Genomic DNA, 22016 nt, shown 5'->3' on the forward strand with positions numbered 1-22016 from the left:
CAAGAAAGAGCTTTTGATGAAGAGTTCATCCTGCCTTGCATATTGTTACCGTACAGCTTTTGGAACACAAGACAGTACAAAGCTGAAACTAGGAAGACCTCAAACTTGTGATCGGCCAGGTCAGTCTCCATGTCTTTGCAAGGATGTTGCTTTTTTACAGTAACATCCACAGCTCTGTTACTCACCCGGGAACCCCTTCTGAGCCATTAAAGTTCAGATTGCTACCCATGGTATAACGTTTACAGTTTTGAGAGTTTCCTTATGATACCGAGCACTATACCACATTTGTAAAAGAGTACTTTAGATAAGTCTCAGAATTTAGGAATATAGAAACGAGAAGGAATTTGTTTATATTGTCCCAGTGACAAAGCAGGACGGAGCAGTGTGTCGAATAGCAACATGCTTGGCTGTAGTTCTCAGGACAGATTTGCATATTGATTAATCCTGATCATCACTCTTTACTATACTCCCTCTCTGAGATTTCACACATCACGAATGTCAATCACTTTTTAAGAGGGAGCGAGCCCTTTTATGGCTTTGATGAGGAGTTCCAGAGCATTCAGACATTTGGGGAATCAGACTTTTTGCAAGGAGTGACTGTGTTTCTATGTTTGAAATTTAAAATCTCCTTGAGTACTGCTGGAATTAATCTCAGAGGAGGGAATGGTTCGGGGTTTTGATGAAAGTGAAATAAAATGACCCTCCTATTTAAGCCTGATATAACAAGTCAACATGTAAGAATATCTAAAATACGCTTATAAGGGGGAAGGTTATTTTTTCATCAGCATTAATAAAACTGTCAGTCATGGGAGTGACATTTATATTGCTGTCTTGGCAGAGCCTTTTTATTTTCAATTCTTTCAAACACAGTTTAATTCATATATGGGCCCCTTGATACTTGCCTGACTGAGCAGGCAAGCACAGCTACAATAGGAAAGCCCAAAAGTTGTTTATTAATTTAATATTGAGATACATAAAAAGGTTGTGATTAAACTGACTTCAAGTTAAAGTGGATCAGAAAATAAAAACAGGACAGCAGAATAAAATAGAAATCCTATCATGTGGTTTAGCAAATATTTCAGGAGAATTAATTCACAGATATCCTTCAGATTCAACTAGGGAAATTGTCATTCCTTTATCATTAATGCATCTATGTTCTTCAGTGTGAGCCATGAAAGATCAATTTTATTCCTATTGAACTCTAGACGATAAAGGCAAGTTTGATTTCATTTCACGTCTGAGGGCTGTTAGGAATTTGGTTGTAGACTTGATATTACAATAATTTCACAATCTCTAACTTTTCTGCTGTTCAGTTTCAATCTGCTTCATGGCCCTGAAGAAAGTTTATTGTGTACTGTACCATTCTCAATAATTCCTCCCAAGTCTTACCTTGTTTTACCACATTTTATTCTGCTTATAACATAATATACTTTATCTTGAGCTTTATTTATATTTAACTTTATCTAAGGGTTTAGAAAGTCACTTTACAGTAAATATCAGACTAGCTGACCAACTGTTCTAGAAAAAAACAGTGTAAGTAAAAAGCAAGAAAATATGGCAGACAAGAACTGACTGTTGCCCCATTCAAAAACACATTGCAGTAAATCCTGAGAATGTTTCACAGTGGATATTTACCTTGAAAAGGTTCCAGAACGTCAGCATTTTTGATGAAGTATGATTCCTGTCTTCTTCCAACTGCAATTTTGGTTCAATAGCCCGTCTGAATTCTATAAAAGTGAAAAAGAAGTGAAAAAGAAAAGACAATTTGCTCCAAAACACAGAAAAACAAGAGCCTAGAAGATGTTTCATCTTTTAAAAATGCTGCCAAATGTTCATTACAATTTTAAGAGCCATTCGTTAATGTGCAATTACAGTATGGATTAATTAGAAAGCAATTACTCACTTTTAATGGTATTGAATATACAATTAAAGTGCAGACAGGCACATGCTTTATAACACTCTGTAGTTTTGTCTCTGTAAATCCTTACCAACACACTGCCTGTGAATCACCATGCTGATTTTGAGCAGAATGCATTAACAATTTTAATCTTGGAGTCACAGAGTTGTAAACCATATCCTTATTTTTCCCCAACACAAATCAAAAAGGGGTTGCAGAAATATTGATTGTTTCGGCAGGGTTGACTCATACACCCAATCAGCCTCTGGACAGACGGCTGTGAGATGGCCTTCATTTCTGCCTATGCCTCAGCAGGCACCTGGAGAAGGGTAGCTCTGTCAAGTCTCTTGGGCATTAATTGGTGAATAACAAATTCCTGCATACTCTCTGCTACCACCTCAGATGTTATCTGGCCCTCAGAAGACAGCGCTTGTGTTTCTTAGCTGTCAACATTTTACTCATGAATAGCCTCCTAGCAAAGATCATTTTCAGGCAGATGGCGAACTATAGTCACTCTGCTGATATAGTTGATTTCTTCCTAGAACTTCCCATGCTTCAGTCTGAAAACAATTATAAAGATGGATCAGTCAACTGTGATATTACTGAGGCAATGTTTTGACCCTGTACTGTATGTTCTAGGTCTTGGGCTGTCCCTCAGTGAGCCAGTATCTTAGATTATCTACATGCTGTGAAATGTACAGGACACAAGAAAAAAAAACATTTTACACATTCAGTTTTCAAAATAAGATCTGAATAAAAGGAATGACATTTGATTTCAGTTTCACAGAGCGCCATTATGAGGCTGACTTGCAGCATGCTCGGCATGTACAGCCAACTCTCCCATTTTAGAAGAGTAATTTACTTCTTACACATTCATCACTAACCAAGACATACAACTAGCAATTTACTAATGTGCAAATGATAAAATATTGATTATGCTAACTTTGTTTTTGATTTAATTTGTTGACAAGCTACAGTGTTAAAATAAAATGCATGTCTTATCAGCACAGGGATGTCTGGGTGCTGTTGATTCAAAGTTGTGTTTTATTCAACTCATAACATTCTGTTTCTTTTGCTTCAGAAATGTTTTACACTACGATTAATTTACAATTCGTTTTTTCATCATGTGTAAAATACTGCCAGACTCTAAATCTTTTCCTGCCGGCTGAAAGCATGGTGTACTCCAGACCCTAGTATTACTAAAGATTTAGCGATCTAATCCATGGATTGTTTCAATGGATTGTTTCAGTGACAGTTCCCCAGGAGCAAGCTACTGTAGCTTAATATGTTTGAGTTCAGTAGCTTGTAATAGTGGCGTTATAGATAACGAACAACAGGCTTAGCCATAAAAAAGCAAGAACCAGTCACCAAGAAGATTTCACTGTCTTGGGTCCTAGCACTACTGAAGTCAGTGAAGCAAAACTAATTTGTACCAGAGAAGGATTAACAAATGTGACACACAAGTGACTGCACACCCCAGTAATTGCAAATGATCACATATTAGTAATCTCATGAGTCACCTTGTAACCCGCACATACTCACAGCCCTAAGATTATACCTGTTCAAGTCAGCAGAAGTGTGAAGATCATGAGTCAACTAATAATAATAAAAAACGTTATTTTATGTACAGTAGCACCTTTAAAAAGTAAAAAGTGCTTCACAGTAGGTTTAAAAGAAATAAACGGTTATAAGGATAGCAAATTACAAAGTATATATAAGATAATCAGTTAGAAGTGCAGCAATATTTAAAAAATGGAGCAGACACAGACATTAATTGAGAAAACACCTTTCTGAACAGAAAGGTTTTAATTCCAGATTTAAATGCATGCTGTCTGAAATCCCTAGGGATATAATTCCAGAACTTTGGGGCACAAAATACTGTGAAGGGGCACAGCGAGAGAACACTAAAATATGTCAGTATGAATGAGCTTGAGGGACATCTAGACCAGAGTCAGACGAAAGAAAGATGCGAGATGGGGAGTAGACAGATATTACGTCAGATGGGTACTGTGGTGCCTTATGAATGAGTCTGAGCGTGAAAGGAAGCCAGTGCAAGGACTCTAAGACAGGTGTAATGTCATTGCTTGCACATGACCTGCTCAGGGTCCTAGCTGCCTGATTCTGAGCAATTGTAATGAACTTGCTGATTTAGTATGGAGCTCGGTTTCAATAAAGAAGGCTGGGAAGACATTTGGAGATCATCTGATCCCATCCTTAGTATGGTACTAAGAATTAAGATGTCATTCGATCAGGCAGAAACTGAAAGGGGCTCTGATTCGGGATATTCAAGTTATTTGTACCAGTAAGCTAATATGATGGCCAAAATTAATATAGGTATTTAATACTTTGCTGTATACTGTATATATCTGAATGCTAGTGATAATTTAATGTTAGTTTTTTTAACAAATAAATGTATTCTAAAATAGTCCAGATGAGGGCACATACTGTAACTAGCTAAGCGATATGATATTCTATGAATTTCAATGTGCTGTGAAATGAGAGCAGCTGCTGGTGGATACTGTTCGAATTCGATCATGTATTGAATCACAGTGGCTTTAATTTTCATTGATAAATGATAGACGGAAGTGCTGAGACACGTTAGATGTTTAACAGAGCACACTGGCAATTATTTTTTACAAAACACTTAGGCTACACGAATGTGTACGAACTACTGTGAAGGTAAACCTCATGCACTGTCATGTGCTACATTTGTTGCACTTCATCTGAGAGTGCTTTCTAATTTATGTCTGTGGATCTCGACCTTTCTGGGTAGCTGGGTCTTTACAGTTTTGATGGTGACACCGATTTTCTGAAAATTAAGCTACTGGAGCCTAGACCGCGGTCAAAGGGATCTTTCTTTATACAGTATACCCCTTAAATTCACACCTACAAAAAATAAGACATTGTACCCACATTGCACCTTCAAAGAACCACCAGTGTGTCCCCCCTCACGATAAATAGCAAAACAAGTACTCGAGTGACATCCAGATGTGTCATGCTGCAATTAAGGACATTTTTAGTACGTAGCTAGGGAGTGTGTTCAGCAGCCAGGTTTGTTGCAATTTGTATTAACATAACATCAGGAGCGGGATACTAACCAAGGGATCATTCCCATTGAGTACGTTGCTTTTTGTACGTTGCAACAGACCCCGTGTGATGAAATTCATTTTCATCTGAGTTTTAGTCAAACACTTCTTCATCATCATCATCATCATTGTAGACCATGTCTGCAAGCATTTCGCCATTGTTGACTTAAATTTAAAAAACAATGCTTAACGAAGATTTTTGCCATACATTTCATCCATGAATTGAGCACTGATCTAACCTTGTCTGGGTCCATAATTTCATTCTCTGGGCATCTCTCACCAGCAGGCTGCCTTCAATCACATCAATGGCAATCGAGCGACCCTCATTAAAGATTCAGGGAAAGGTCACATCTTTTGGCGTTCTTGTGTTAATTTAAGTTACGCCTGCTTTAATGGATATTTAGACAGATCCTTAATCAATGCCATTTGGACTCTTTTAGCTCAACTTTTAAACCAAACACCGAGCACCTGGTGCGTCTGTGAAAAAAACAGATTTGAACTCATTATTTTATGATCCCGTGGAACAATTCAGTTCAAAAGGTAAAGAAACCTTACTGATCAATATTTAAAATGGAACTGAAATTATGGACCAAGGAAATAATTTCGCATGAAACTTAAGTCTATTGTGTTTGTACTGTACATCGGTGTATTCTTTTAGACAAACATGGAAAGTGATATGGTAACTTGACACTACTCAGGGAATTTAATTTGATATTTTTTAATTAACAGCATCTGTTTTATCTAACTTATTATTATTGTGGCTGTGATTGGACACAATATAAATATGTAATTTGAACATTGTGGACAAATTTAGGAGCATAGATGAAAATAGATTGCTTTGTAATCTAAATTTAGCTTAATTAATCTAAATTCCCCCCCATACTTTGAGTCTTTTTTCTTACCATGTTCTCAGATTAGATTGTGAAATTAAATTCAAATTAATTTTCTGACTGTTTAATTACACCACTATTATGTATTGCCATTTTAGATTTATGTCGCTTCAGTTATAATTTATTAAGAAAGAAAAAATCTTTTGACAAAGAGACTATGAGCACCATTTTGATCACTGATTTCTTGGTACGGAATTATTACTACTGTTGTCAGTCTCTAGACGTTTCTCCGTGTGCAGTAATTGAAATGATATTTAAAGAAGGATAGCAAATGACATTGGGGCAGGTTAACTTTGTGAATAATTTTAACCGTAATTAATAATTCATGCGTTTTAACTGTGATTTATTGCTGATCGCTTACAACGCCTGCCATGTCTACCCTGAAACTGTAATTCCCGCATTTAGAGTTTGTTTGGTTTCTTAATCTTGAGGTTACATTTAGGGAAATCAGGGCTGACAATTAAGAAGAAAAACGACGGTTTCATACAGGTACTGTACGGTGTGATATTATTAACTAAAAAAAAAAACAGTGACCCCTGTTACAGTTCGTAGATAACATTTTCAACGGCTTGCTATCTAATTTGTGACCAGTTTTCGGATCTGAGGGCTTCTACAGTTACATGACAGGTGCAGATTAAATAGGAAATGCAGTCCCAATTTCTCAGACGGGTTATTAAATCTCGGTAACAATAGAATTGATATCGAATATTGCAATTTAATATTAAATGTCGAAGACAAATCATATTGAATATAACAATAATTTATTGTAGGCATCCAAACATTTTAAGAATTCCGAATTAAGCACAAAATCGTGATCTTTGAGGATGTAGCGGATATACCCCCATATTGTCGCCAACTCCTGGTCTCGCCCGGTCTTCGGAATTGTGTTATCAAATCGTCCCCTACTGCTCACTTAACACTGTAATACCTAATATTATAGTAATGATAGCTTACAGTTATATAGCGCTTTTCTGGACACTACACTCAAAGCGATTTACAGGTAATGGGGATCCCCTCCACCCCCACCAGTCTGCAGCCCCACCTGGATGATGCGCCAGTCCGCTCCCCACACACCAGGTCTCAGTGGGAGGAGAGCAGAGTGATGGAGCCAGTTTAGAGATGGGGATTATTAGGAGGCCATGACTGTTAAAGGCCAGAGGGAAATTTGGAGAGGACGCCGGGGTTACACCCCTACTCTTTTCGAGAAACGCCCTGGGATGTTTAATGACCACACAGAATCAGGACGCCTGATTAACGTGTAACGTCTCATCCAAAGGACCCAGTAATAGGTTTACTCCATGCTGAAAACAGAAGAAATGAAACACGACGTTTCGGCTGTGGAGCCTTCTTCGGGTGTGAGGTTCTTAATATTACATTGTAAATCACAGCCGAAACGTCGCGTTTCCTTTCTTCTCTTTTCAGCATGCAATAAACCTTTACTTGTTCCTTTGCAGCTACCACCTGAACTACTCATCCAAAGGACGGCGCCTTTTTACAGTACAGTGCCCCCATCACTATACCGGGGCATCAGGACTGCATAGACTGCAGGGTGAGCGCCCCCTGCTGGCCCCACTAGCACCTCTTCCAGCAGCAACCTTAGTTTTTCCCAGGAGGTCTCCCATCCAGGTGGTGCGAAGAAGCACAAGTTATGCAGCACACATTTTACCGCAGAACATTTCCAATGTGATCTGCATGTGGAGTGAGCAAGTAAGTGGTATTCATGGGCAAAACCCTCTTGAATTCAAGAGCAATATTCATATTGGATTAAAAGAGGTGGCCTACTTGTTTGCAATGTAATCAGGCTCATTCACCACACCGGAAGGTTTGTTTCGGAATCGCAGAATATGGCGCTGTGTTTATCTGGGAATGTGGTCTATTTTGTGATGTAAATTGGTGGTTTTGCACGTTACTCTCCGTCACTCCGCGTATTCTCCGCTTGAATTTAACAAAAGCTGAACTTGTTTAGTTAGCTGAAGTTACAAGGCTAACGTACTTGGAGATATTTATGCAGAAATTTGATCTTCATTTTATTGAAATATTAAACGTACAACTTGTACGTTATTTAAATTCCCATTGTCTTCAGAGTGCCATTAATGCTTAAATAAAACAAAGATGGAGGGGGGCATTTTTTTAAACCTGTTGTGTACATTATAAAAGGAGTGTGAACTTATGACCTCTAAAAATACTTTATCTGAAGTGGAAAATGGAAACGAAGATGGTGTCTATACTACAAGAAATGACGTCACAATTATTGCCATAGTTTAAAACGAGATCTTTCACTTTCTTTTGAACATGCCTCATCTCGACATGTTTCCTGTGTATTTTTCAAACTGGTTTCCAAAGTGAAGTCTACTCAAGTTTGACCCAGGTGTGTGAAAGCCACCTACTGTATACCCAGGGGATCAGAACTGGTTTAATTAAGGGTGGCAGTTAATTAAACCACTCCTGTGTATGTCTGTTTATTTTAACGTTTTTAGAGTCCACTGTCTTGTGAGCTTTACGGAAAAAGAGCAAGTTGTTTCATCCCTTTAATCATACCAAATGAAATGGCAGTAGGCTTCCATGCTATGCCTGTATTTTGTATTCATCTTTAAAATAGTAGTTGAAATGACACCTAAATATTTGTCATCTCCCTACAGTCTGAATACAGAAGAAAAAACATAGTTTACTGTTCCTTACCCGGCTGAAAAATGATTTACAAAATCACTTTTTTTTTATATGTCACACAGCAGCAGTTTTTCCTCTTCCTGTAGGTTTCTGGATATTTTTAACTGGTATTTCCAGCGACACTCAAGTATAGAACCCATTATATTAATATGCCCACTAAAAAGAATCATACTTGTGTGCAACATTTCTTGTCTTTGTTGCAGTTTGAAATTACGTTTAGTGAGGGGCATTAAGTCTATCAGGGACTTCAAAATATGTTATCTGTAGAAAAATTTTAAATGTAACGCAAAATGTGTAAATATACAGATTTCCTATCTCATCTTGTTTTACCGAAGGGTAGTGAGTTGTATTAAGTATTGGACAGAACTCTTCTGGTATAATGGCTTGTAGGAGAATCATATACTGTATTAAAATACACTTGGTCAAGATTTTATATGTGATAATAAGTGCTATCCCTATATGTTCATCAGACTTTTCCCCATTAATTTTGCACATGAGTATCAGATATTCAGTCTTTCAGTCTATATAACTCGCTTAAGGTGATGAAATACATAGAAATGTGAACATTTATCAGAGCATTGCAAACCTTAGTGACACCTTTTGAACACAGACACATCTACTTGAAGTCGGTTACTCTAAACCAAAACTTCACAAAACACGGTTCATCATTTCTCTGGATTTTCTAGGGAGCTGTTGAATTCTTGGTGTATGAAAAGCTGTCCAATTAACCTTTCACCAAATGGAATTGCATAAGCAATTAGAATATATCATTTAAACTGCTATATGATTGAAATACTTTTTGGAAAGGTAACTATCACAACTTACCATTAAAAAAGCCTCATGGACATCAGTATTTGTTTACATTTCTGTTTATTACAAATAATATGTTTGCATGGTTTATTTAATTCACTGAAATCAGACAATCAGTAAATTGCCTATTTTTCAACAGAACTATAAAAAATATGTAAATACTGTATTTAAACATAAAATATCTACGGTACTGCGGATTGTCACATTTCTGTTTATCCTTCTTTGGATATTTTTCTCGCCTCACCAGATCTGTTCCAGTGATGAAATAATGTCCCTTTTCCTAGTCTGTTAAGGGCATTATAACCTTGTTGCCCCCATTTAGTTTCATTGTGGTATTCTAACACAGTACAAAATAATAACAGCCGATACAATGTTACAAAATTGAAATAGCAATAAGCATTGATTTGAGAAGAAATACCAATTAGATCAGATCAGGCAAGGGCTTTTATACTGCATCAGGTACACAATTTTAATTTTCTGTGGTTGTAACAAGAATTATAAGCCATAAATGCATTTTCCTTAAATCTACTTTATACAACTTACAAGCTGCAGAGCGAAATAAATAGTGACATTTAACTATGGAATACTTCTAGAATGTGAATTAACAGAGACTGTTCCCGACTATTTATAGTTATTTTGGGGAAGAAAAGGCAGAAAAGTACATTAGACAGAGATAGGCTGTTTGCAATTTGAATAAAATCAATTAAATGTAAATGAATGTGGATTAAAATAGCATTTGTTTAATTAAAACATTAGGCCTTCCAGTTTGTTCTGCCCCGCCAAAAGTTGTTCTCGTGTTTTCATTTCACCCGTTATTATTATTTTTAATTACAATTTGAAATCCTACTCGGTCCCGGGGGCTTGTCTCTATTTCAGCATTAATTAAGCGAAAGAGGAATATACTGATTGTTTGCCTTTTCAAGGAATTTAGATTGCCGAATAGCAACAGTAAAATTAATTGTTGGCTAATGACGAGGCAATGTATTCTGACGTTTTTAGAGAGCTTTCTCATTTCACAGACCAGGAAGAAAAATTAATGGTTTCGTGCAGTGTAATGTTCCATACTGGGGACCGAAGGCTTTGGGGTCCAATAAGGAAAAAAAAACTGTTAGAATTCTAGATTCATGTTATTTAAATAGGTGTCTATGAGTCTAGTTTTAAAAGCTAGCCTGTTCAGTATTTGGTGAATTTAGAAGAAAAGGGGTTAAATATAAACTTCTGTCTCCCCCAAAGTTAAGTTTCAATACTTTATTGCCATAAACACATACAGGTAATAGCAGTAGCAGATAAATAGCAGTGAAAAAGTATCAATGAATTGTGCAACAATTTTGAGGTTGAAGTACATAGTTTATGCCTATACCACCCTGTGGGGAGGTGTTATTATGGAACCTAGTTAGGGTGTCTTGAGAGGGTGGGAAGGGTCTTTCATGTTCAGTGGTTTCCCAAGGTTTAATCCTAAACTGACAGGTGCACCGGCACCCTCCTGTCACTTGCACTCTCAGGACCTATCCCATCTCCTATCCTTGTGTTACTTTTGCACAATCTGTAGTTGTGTTGTAAGTAGCAATTGTATAATTTATTGTATTGTAATCTTAACCTAATCCCTATAAACTTCTGTCCTTCTATCCCTCTTAACCAGCTCACGGACAAAACATTTCATTGCCGACAACACCTCTGTATGCTGTTCTGTGGTGCATTGATAAATAAATAAACCTGGATTGTATTGTAATAAAAGACAAGCTTCTCTTACGTAAACTTAAGGTTAGTTTGAACACATGTAAAGTTATATCTGTTGATGATTTTCATAAATCGCGTTCTTGGTTATGTACTGTAAGTGACCAGAAAGAATTTGGGCAGCTGGCCTGAGCTTTCCCAGAGCAAATGAGGGAACATTGTTGTGCTCTGTGGTTCATGAACGTGAGACAGTGCAATAGTCTTGCCTTGACTGTAATTGCCTTGAAAGCAACCTGACAACCTTTTTTGTTGTGCACGTGAGGGAACATGTCCAAGAATGAAAAGTTTCAGCATTTTAATTCCTTTGGTTTGGAAATGAAACATTAAAAAATAAAAAAAAGTCTGATTTGAATTGAGTTATCGCCACTGGAAACAACTGACAATGAATGGGTGCCAGAGGTCAGATTTTAATTGATGGTCTCATTTGCACATGCTAATTGGTGTAAATGCAATGTTAATTTATTCATTTGTATTTTATCAACATTGCTTAGAACAACTGTATCAATTTTGTGTTGGAACTCTTGACTGATTTAATCTTTTTTTCTGCCCAAAATTTATAAAAAAATATAAACATTTGAACAAGCCTGAAGGCTCTTAGACACTTTGTTTCCAAAGTATCGTGTTCACCCTGAACAGATAACCATCTCTTTATTAAAAGTATGCAAATGATTTCAGTGAGAAAGCTGTTTCACAAAACATTATGGTACGTTAACTTGATCATCATCTTCTCATCTCCTCATTATTTTTTTTCATTTTAAAGACTGTATTGAGCTCCTCCATGTTTAGTGATTTAATACCTCTATTACCTCTATTACTGAAGTGGAAATATTAATTTTACCTTGAAAACTAATTTTCAATTTAAAAATTGGCAAGGACTGTACTGCACTGAGCGCAGTGTCAGATTTTTGGCTGTCACAGTTCAAGAAACACATTCTGGGGGTAAAACGGAGAGCTAATCTTCCAGAAAATCATCTTAATATGATCCTTTTCAATGCACTGGACTACTTTGTTTCATCATTTTCCTCTTGTCCCACCTTACTTATGTGTCTGATATTGTAGTTGATTAAAAATCTAAACAAGAGTCCAAATGGGGAATCAGGAAGAAGAGGTGTAGAAGGATGGTAGGAAATTAATTCATACAATCTCCTGTAGTAGTCCTGTGTGTGCAAATCGTGAATGAGATCTTCCAGAACAGCTTACAACTTTATTGTACTCTACTAACATGAATGTTGCTGAATAGCTGTAGCTGTAGGATGTGTTGCAATGTGGACACAATTGAAAGTTTTACTTTTTTGGCCTAAGAAAAAAAACAGAATTCATATTTTTTAGATAAAATTAGTCCTAGAAATCCAGCACTGGATCACAAAGGTTTCTTAAAATACTATTTTTTTCATATTCACTTCATTTATCCAAGCATTTGTTAAAGGAGATTTAAGGCTTTTCTTTTTTTTTCCTGAGCTACCCACACTTTTAAGAGTTTAGTTGAGGAAAATTAGGATTTTCGTGTTTTTTTTTTGCATTTGTGTGTATGCATTTTTCAGGAGATCATTAATTGGTAGTTCATATCAAGATATAAAAACTTGTAAGTTAAAGTTGTTCATGAAATTACGAACAGTACAGCTATTTTGACTAGTATACTTTGTTAATACTGTACATACAAATAATAATGACCAAAATAAGAAAGATGAGGTAAGTGGTTTCACAAATCATTATTTACATATTCTACAAGTCTGTTAAGTGATTGAGGTTGTCATTTGTGGAACAAAGCGACCTAAATGAATTTGGAATTAAAGCGGTGAGCACCAGTGTTTAAAAAAAGCACTTAGATGACATGGCTGCAGCTTGGATTAATATTGTCTGTGAGGATAAATGGGGTAATGTATTTTAGATTACCTTGTTCTTATTAGGTCTCAGTTAAAACAACAGAAAACATGAAGTCATTCAATTATACATTCAAAGTGGTGTTATTATGTTGTGTTCTGCGAATGCATTGATCTTAAAAAATGGCATGGATGAGTGTGGAATGCTGCTTTGATATGGGAATACAATTTGCACAACTGAAATACCCAGTTAGGGACTAATTAGCAATGATGCCAGACTAGAGAATATTAGTAGAGTTTCATCTTAGCCTAAACCCTTTGTACAATACACCTGCTGACCTGGTAGCCTGGTGTTTTGAGCAGCTGAGAGTGGTGCTGTGAATCTTGGCGAGATCTGCTCTGGTCATCAGTGGGTAGCAGTAGTCTTGGGTTGGGTTCACAACAGAGAAGCTGCTCCATTTGGTAATGGAGTCCCAGAAGCACCTAGCTCATCTTGAGCTTTTATTTCCTCATTAAAGAGCACAGTACAAGGCTGCAGATTGTAATCGTGTATCAGCAGGAGTTCGCACTTCTAGTCCTGCATGGATACAGAAACAGAAATATTGTCATGTTACATCTGTGCTAATTACAATTAAAGCCCATGAAACAATGATGTTTTTAAACATTTATCTATAAAGGCTTAGGGCTCTTTAGTGTTTCAGCACTTCAGGACTGCAGGATGTTTATTTAACTTGTTTATTTATTTGCACATCCATATTGGTATAATACAGTTGATAGTTTAACTATAGAATACATTTCTTTGTGGATGCATACACTTTTTTTCCTGGTCTGCTTTGGTTAACAGATGCTTACATTTTGGGACAAAAACTTGACAAAGTAACATTCTGTACACAGTGATTTGGTAATTGTGTAAAAACTCAAATTCTACAATACACACTTAAGGCTTTAAATGTCAATACTTACAGGTGTTTACCAAATATTCCTGATATTGTTTAGCCTCCTGTTATTTGAAGTGCCTAATGGGTTTTAACTGCAGGACAGTAGGCATCACTCTACTGCTGCACTGAATATTTCTACTTCTCAGGGAACAGTTTTAGATATAGCCTCTGAATTATTAATTGGCTTGTTATTCTATGTGAGAAACATAGATATACTTGATCTGTTTTATGGAGTGCATTTTGAGCTATGATTTCAGTATTAATTTTAATTATACATTTTCATCATTCTTACGTTGGTTCTATAATCCCTTTGCAGGATCTTGTAAAGGATTACACAGCCAGAATTCCTACTCCTTTTCATGTCCTTGAAGTGTCTGGTTATCAAAATACCCATTGGAAAATATCAAGTGAGATGTTGACTTTCTACAGCTTTCTGTGATGATTATTATTGGCATGAAAATAGCCCGGTATTTTTTTTTTAATTCTGGCAATGTGATGGACTTCTGAAGTCTTTGACTTGGGGAAATGAGAAAGGACATAGGGTTCTTATTTCAGCTGGTTTATAAAAAGCACAGCAGTGTGTGTGTGTGAGTTTTCCCCAGACATGAATGGCAAAGGTGTGGAGGAGTTTGATGGATTTCCAGTAGCTCCTAGTTTGGCAAGGTCATGTCCTCAGATAACATGCTCCCAATAGTCAGTGTCACTTAGCATTTGCTTGGGGAGACTGAGTAAACTGCAGCCTATCGCAGGTATCCAGCAGAGTGGAGATAATGTAATGTCTGGACTCGGGTGTGTTACTCAGCCTCTATTCTTTTAAGCAATTTGCCAGGGCCAGCTCAGTGCATTACAGGGCCATGATACTGTGTTCACATTGTGTGTCAACATCACTTGCTCATTTGAACTCCTTCACTTCAGACTTCTTTCATAAAAATGCGTGTTGTTACTGCAATGTTGTACTGATCAAAGATCTCTCCCTCCTAATTTCATGAAGCACAGATGTGATAGGGGGTTCAGTGGATACAGATACAGTATATGTCATTCAGGGAAGAGTCTCAGAATCAAACAGCTGTATGCTTTTATTACAACAACCCTTTACATACAACATTCCTGCGATTAAAAAAAGGGTTCAAAACCGTGTAAATTAGATAAAGATATGGTTTTATATATTCTATCTAATGTAAAATGTGTAATTCAAGGGATAGGTATAACACAGGATTCTGATCAGCTGTTTAGCAGTGCATGTTTACATTTATAATGGGAGATTTGTCAGTTGGATGTGCAGAAACAGAGGCTAACAGAAGAATTTTGTTAGAAGTTTAGGTTTTAGATTGTCTTAAGGTTTAAATTTTAGGAAAAAAAAAGATTTTTATGCATGCACTAGCTGTCCTTTGTGGCCAGGTATAATTATCTTGTCAGAACCAAAAGGTATCCTGATAAGGCCAACACTCGGGTGGGTGGAGCAGGTGTCTCAGGAGATATCTCTGGCCTTGCACTGCACAATCAGATCATAGTGAACTCTTGGATGCCTTTCAAAGCTTCCTCAATCTGACATCTTTGGGTTTCAAAGTGCTGAGTTCCCAGATATTCTTCTTCCATCTGCTTTCGATCAAGGGTTCCCTCAGGAGTTGCATTTCATGATGTTGAAGAAATGCGGCATTTCTTCGTGTTTGCCTGTGCCATACCTTTGAAGTGCTTTTCTGGCCCTCCCACGGTGAAATTGGCTCAAATGGCAAAACAGAACCTCCTTTGCCTGCCTGGAGATGATGTGACCAACACTGTGAAAACGATGGAGGTTGATCAGCTTATGGTTCTTGCTTGGGAGGGAACACTAATTTCAGTGTATCTATTCTATTCTTGAAATGTTAAAGCTTCAGCAAATAACATGGATAAAATAGCTCTCAGTCCTTTTAAGTGTTTCCTGTATGGAGCCTGCATTTCAGCTCCATACAGTAAAGCAGGAATGACGATTTCACGGTAGACGATCTAGTTTCAGTTTTGAAACCAGTTACTATCCTCAAACACCACCTTCCTCAGGAAGCCTCGGGCAGCACTTTCAGTTTTGAGGTGGTGTTCTTGTCAATATCAGCGTTCTGTGATCTAGTTCAAGTAGGGACCTGCGTCAGCATGCGTAGCTGGCAAAGGAACTTGTAAAGGTTTATTCTATGCTGAAAAGAGAAGAAAACACAGCGTCATGGCTGTGGAGCCTTCTTCTGGTGTGAGCTCACCTATTACTTATTCTGTGAAATATACTGCAACTCCAGTGCTCAGTGTTCATAAGGCACCTGGACAGGCTTAGAACTGGCTTAAAAAAACCTGGAAGAAGGAGCTCAGTGACGCTCATTTTAGGCAAGAGAGTTGTGGTTTGTGGGATTTTTTTCAGCCAGTGGACCAAGGTGAAGAACCTGGCTGACTTCTCTGTTAGTGTTCTAGTTTCCCAGAACTGCCAGATTATGAAAATTACTCCCCTTGAAATCAATTAAGTGTTCGAACTCCATTGCAATAGGCTCTGCTGACAATTGTATTTTTGCAGGATAATACTTTGTCTTTTGAAGTGAAGATGGTTAGAGAATACATCAATTCATACATTACTTGTGGTATAATGCCTTTCCTTCGCAAAAGAATTTACTATCAGAATTTTAGCAATAGCATAAAAACCAATAAAGCAATTTAGGAATAACATTTTCATAATTGCATTTTTCATTCATTTTGATTTGCTCTAGAGTGGTATTTATTTGTTGCAAATGTACTTTCCATTCTCTCATCAAAAAAGGTATATTACATTGACGTTAATTAGTCTTTTTTCTAACAATGGATAGATAATCAGCAAATTGATTTACAAATGATGTACATGCCATTTAGAGAAGTTATTTGTTGATATTTGGATATATTTCTAAATAAGATATCTGCCCAATGGGCAAGATAATTATCCTTTATCTGAGTGTAAAACAGTTTGAGCATGTGTTTTAAAAGGTTTGATAAACCCCGAAGGCATATTTGTTTCTCCTCTTTGGGCCGCCACAAAAAACAGGACTAAACTAAGCAATTATGCCACATTGTGTCAAAGACCAGAACAACATTTTAGCATCAGAAGCCATTCAATCAACCTAGAATGAGAAAATAGATTTTTAAAGTTGTAGTTATTGCACCTTTTAAAAGCTGAAATTCTCACCAATCCCGAGAAACCATTTTGCTTAGTTTGTTTTTCTGTATCTATCCTGGATTCTATGACCTTGTCCTGTGCTCACTGAGACAGCTTAAAAGCACATCATTAATTGCCACATAAAACACAGTGCTCTATAATGATAACATCATTACCATTAAATATTTACTCACAGTTTTAAATCACTGCAAGAGACTGGTGGGTGTTATGCCTTTTTCTTTAATTAGAACAAATAGAAATAAAGCTATTTAATCAAACCTCCAAATCTTTCCTTAAAAGGATACCTGCTGGGTCTAGGCTGATTTGAATCAATTCAATGCAATTCTATTTTCTCTTCAGCAATTTATAATGTTGAATATTTATACAGTAGAAGGTCATTTTATGTTTTTACAGGGAACTTAGTCTGCAATATCAGTTAAACTATTTTTACAGAAAAGGGTAAATTTTAAAATAATTCCTAAAACAAAACACCTACTTTCTGGATACAATTCCAACAACACATGCCATTTAAAAGTGTGAAAACTTTTTGATTAAATGTGCTTTTAATATTTTTCATTTTTAGAGAATTTCATCCTCACTGTCTCTGTATTGGCACCGAAAACAGACACACTGAAGACCAGAGTGCACAATCTCTAGAGATCTGCATTGCAAAGCCTTTCTCAGTCTAGATAGCAGTTTGAAACAGACACAACTGGGATTAATCTCAGCATCTCTAAAGTAGCTGGCAGACATACACTTTGTTCACTAAAGTACAGCATGGCTGCAGGCATGACTCCGTACTGTGACAGAGCTGTATCATAATATTTGTTCTTAGAGGACAAACCAAGTTCCACAAGGTAAAGCTCGGTGTTGCAGCTATTGTTGTTAACAGCTTTGGAAACAGTGGGCTGTCTGGTATAACATGCCTTATGAGATCATTTTACATGTTTTATATATATTCCTAGAAAAGTTTCCAGGTGAACAAATATTTTATAATCCAAGAATTAAGACAGGAGATTAATTAGCATATTATAGAGGATCACTCAAATTTATAAAAATGGGTACCAGCATTGTTGGAGTTACTCTAAGCTACCATTCCATTCAGGGGGCAGCTTTGAACTCTCAGCTTGCTTAGTGCTGCAGAAACTGGGGCATAGGGTCCAGTCTGATGTGCCAGTAGGCTTGAGTATAAAACCTACTTTATATACTGGTTACCAGCCCCCAAGCAAATGATTATGCAGGTTCCCAGTGGAGACACCCTCCAGATTTTCTTTTTGCATTAATGTAGGACTCCCAGCAAGATTAATTAGTTATAAATGCATTTAATGTGTTATGGGTTATTCCTCCTACGGCCAAAGAAAACGGTGTCTTTAAATGCGTGACCACCTCCTGCTTTTTCAAATTATATACTAAATTCAGATATGTTAGTTAGACTGAAGTGGAATTAATTGGACCTTGTGAAATGCTCAAGGTTATTTCAGCAAATATGAGCATAAGATATTAATTTGTTACACAGCACAGCAGCCCGGTAACTAAAAGTTAAATGGAATATTAAAAAAAACACTTGAGGATTTGGATATATTGAGAGAGACCTTACTTATTAAAGTCTCAGGGTTTATTAGTATGGCAGTGGCTGCATTCGCTGGGGACCAGAGAGGTGTTATTTTCTATTTATGAGAGATTCCAATCACTGACCCAGACATTCCCCTCTTTGCTATTTACATTATGCTGTCAGAGAAGGAGGCTTGAAATGGAAACAAATTAAAATCCCAAGCACTCCAGGTAAGATTCACTAAATCAATTTGTATCTCTTCAGAACTCTTGAACTGATGGAATTAACGTTTAGAAATGTAAGGGTCCCCTGAGTAATAGCTGAATGCAGGGGCTGACAATCTGCAAAATTTAGCAATGCACTGGCAATCTCCAGCACCCCTTGTTGTTTGGCTGCTTATCACTAATCAGTCTAAGATTGCCTCCAGGTTTATCATGATGATGGGGTACTGTGTCCCCACACTTGACGAGGGGCCTCCTATTTTCATTCCCACTTGAGTTTCTGAGTCCTTTGTTTTAAGCGGGTGGATCTGCGCCTGTAGCTGGAAGGTTGCCGGTTATAATCCCGCAGCCGGCAGAGGAATCCCTCTCCGTTGGGCCCCTGAGCAAGGCCCTTCACCCCAACTGCTCCAGGGGCGCCGTACAATGACAGACCCTGTGCTCTGACCCCAGGCTCTCTCCCCTGTCTCCCTGAGCAAGCATTAATTAAGCGAAAGAGGAATATACTGATCGTTTGGCTTTTCAAGGAATTTAGATTGCTATTCTATTTTAGAAAGCAAATAATAACGTTTAAAAGCGTTAATAACGTTTAAAAACACCACTCCAATAGGTGTCTATGCCACTCCAAATATAAATCTTGGCTGTGCCACTGCTTATCAATGCTTTGTTTATAATTAAGGTAATTTGCCCTTGAACTGAAATCAGTACTTTCACAATACTGTATGTCCAAGCTCTCAGGTTTCCTTTTCAATTTCTTCCCAATAATGCCTATTGAGGAGAGTGATACATGAACAAAAATAAATAAAATGCTCCTCGAAGATCAAAAGGACCAGCATTAATATGCAAAATGCACATTCCTGATCTCGGGATAGAGCACATTTCAACATTACTTTCTATTAATACTGATATTTTTAAAATTGTGTACATCACTTCGTGTACATTAAAGTTTCATACAAGATAAAACTGTAAGCTTTAACACAATTTAATTGTCAAACACATGATAAAAAGTATCTGTGTGGAAATGAAAATCAATTTTAAATATGGTATCTTGGAATTTACTGTTAAGATTAGATCTGCAATCATAAATCAGGAATGTAATTGTGTTTCGTATTTTAAGTCTGGCACAGTAACATCTCTTAAGTTAACTCGGAGAAGCAAAACTAAATTGAAATAGGAATTCATTTTGAAGAGAGACTAATCTTGCTTCTAAATCACTAATTTTAGATTAAAAAACTAAATACAACTCTGGGGCTTTCAGAGTACTTGCTTTGATTCAGGACCTTCCAGTTAGAGCATGCATCCGTCTATTTTCTAACTGCTTCACCCGGGTCAGGTCGCAGGGGAGCTGGGGTCTGACCTGGTGGGCAAGGGGCACAAGACAGGGATCACCCTGGATGGAAGGCCAGTCCCTCACAGGGCACACACACACTCACATCTACAGTAGGACAGTTTTTCCAGAAGCCCATTAACTTACCAGTATGTCTTTGTGGGAGGAAACCAGAGCACCCAGAGGAAATCCAGGCAAACAAGGGGAGAACATACAAACTCCCAGCACACAGCTCTGAAGGTTTCGAGCTGGACCCTGGGCCCCAGCTAACTAGAATAAATGTGCATAAAGACGTCATTCTTCTTTAGTAAGGAAAGAGTTAAAAATGAATAGTCACAACAGCCCTTATCAGGCCATTAACATGCATCTCTAATCTCTTTTAACTTGAGATTTGTTGAAGACTGGGAAGGTTTGGTTTGAAAATCCATCCAAAACATCTGAACAGGTGTACGATGCTGCTATAAGGTTTGGATGTGAAAATGGCTTTTGACCAGAAAAGGTTGCAAGATGTTTAAAAGCCCGCAGGCCTTGAACTTGAACTTCTACTGCACTTCTAACTGCTTTTCTTTGATAAATGTACTTTGTAATTTGCCATCCTTAGAAATGTTTTTAAAGCTACTTTAGTGCGAATTGTAATGCTAGCTTTAAAGGTGCTATTATTAGTAGCAGTACTATTAATAAGGAACAAGTAAAAGGTTTATTCCATGCTGAAAAAAAGAAGAAAGAGAGCACAGCGTTTCGGCGGTGGAGCCTTCTTCAGGTGTGTCCACGGTTGAAACGTTGTGTTCTCTTTCTTCTTTTTTTTCAGCATGGAATAAACCTATTACTTGTTCCTTTGCAGCCTACGCATGCTGACACAGCTACCCACCTGAAGTACTATTAATAATACTATTATAGTGTATTTCTGTGCTTCAAGAATAACAAATTGGAACAAAAACATGGATGGCACATTTAATTGATTTTACAGTCACAGTTAATGCAATTAATGGAAAATTGGCTGAAAAACTGTAGACAGGAACTTATATTCTTCAAGTTGTATGCTATATGTTCTTGGATGTGACTTTATTTTAGGGGTCTCCAACTCTGGTTCTGGAGAGCTGGAATCAAGGTTGTTTTTTGTTAATTAGGAATTTGTCTATGCTTTCCTACTCTGATTAGCATAAAAATTAAATTATGTAAGCACAGTGCAAAATGAAGACGATGAGCTCACCTTAAGGTGATGCATTAGTTGAACTACTGTTCAGTTGAATTACTGATCAAATAAAATTGTGAGATATCTATCAAAGAGCAGAGCAATATTATTTTTATATAGTATATAAAAACATTCCAGAACATGAAAACTAAAGTATAGTGTCAACTGAAAGTAGCAGCAGAATGGTAGGGAGTTGAGCAGACTCCAACATAAAGTCAAGACGTAACCATTAAATCAAAGAAGATGGAGGAAAGGCAAGTAATGTCACTCAATGCAGTGTGAAAAACACACGAATTAAGCTGTCATTGACAATCTAGTTGACTCTGTTCTGAGGAACATATGAAGTGTTGAGTGCTGAAGGTGACCCACTAAGACCTTATGAATATATCACATGTACTATATATAAGTGAAAATTATTTTTTTTGTCATGGATAAGATATGATATCATGGATAACAGTGCTATATGTAAATGTGGTATTTATGAAGATATTCTTCTTCTGTTTAATTAAAAGCTTTATTTAGGAGTCCTACATGAGCGGTATAATCTTAGCTTTCATTCTTAAAAATAGCATTTTTTATATTATCACACATGTGCAACTGCGATCTCCATTAAGACATCAGGACTTTGTCATTTTTTTAAGCAGTTTGAGTGAAGGTGGGTACAGAAGGTCTCAGCGTACGATTTAAACATGAACTACCTGAAAGACGCCATCTTGGGCTTTGCTTGTTAAGATAGCAGATTGCGC

The 22016-nt window shown here is 37.1% G+C and overlaps 1 long non-coding RNA gene across 1 annotated transcript in view; it reads left to right on the forward strand.

The window, feature by feature from the left end:
* Positions 1-7365: 7365 nt before the first annotated feature.
* LOC107080004 (uncharacterized) overlaps positions 7366-22016 on the forward strand; it is a 41133-nt gene continuing 26482 nt past the window's right edge. Inside the window, exon 1 of the long non-coding RNA XR_001480894.2 lies at positions 7366-7580. This is a non-coding gene — a long non-coding RNA (uncharacterized lncRNA). The remainder of the gene's footprint in view (positions 7581-22016) is intronic.

Source organism: Lepisosteus oculatus, chromosome 20 (genome assembly GCF_040954835.1).
Source record: "Lepisosteus oculatus isolate fLepOcu1 chromosome 20, fLepOcu1.hap2, whole genome shotgun sequence".
Classification (NCBI taxonomy): domain Eukaryota; kingdom Metazoa; phylum Chordata; class Actinopteri; order Semionotiformes; family Lepisosteidae; genus Lepisosteus; species Lepisosteus oculatus.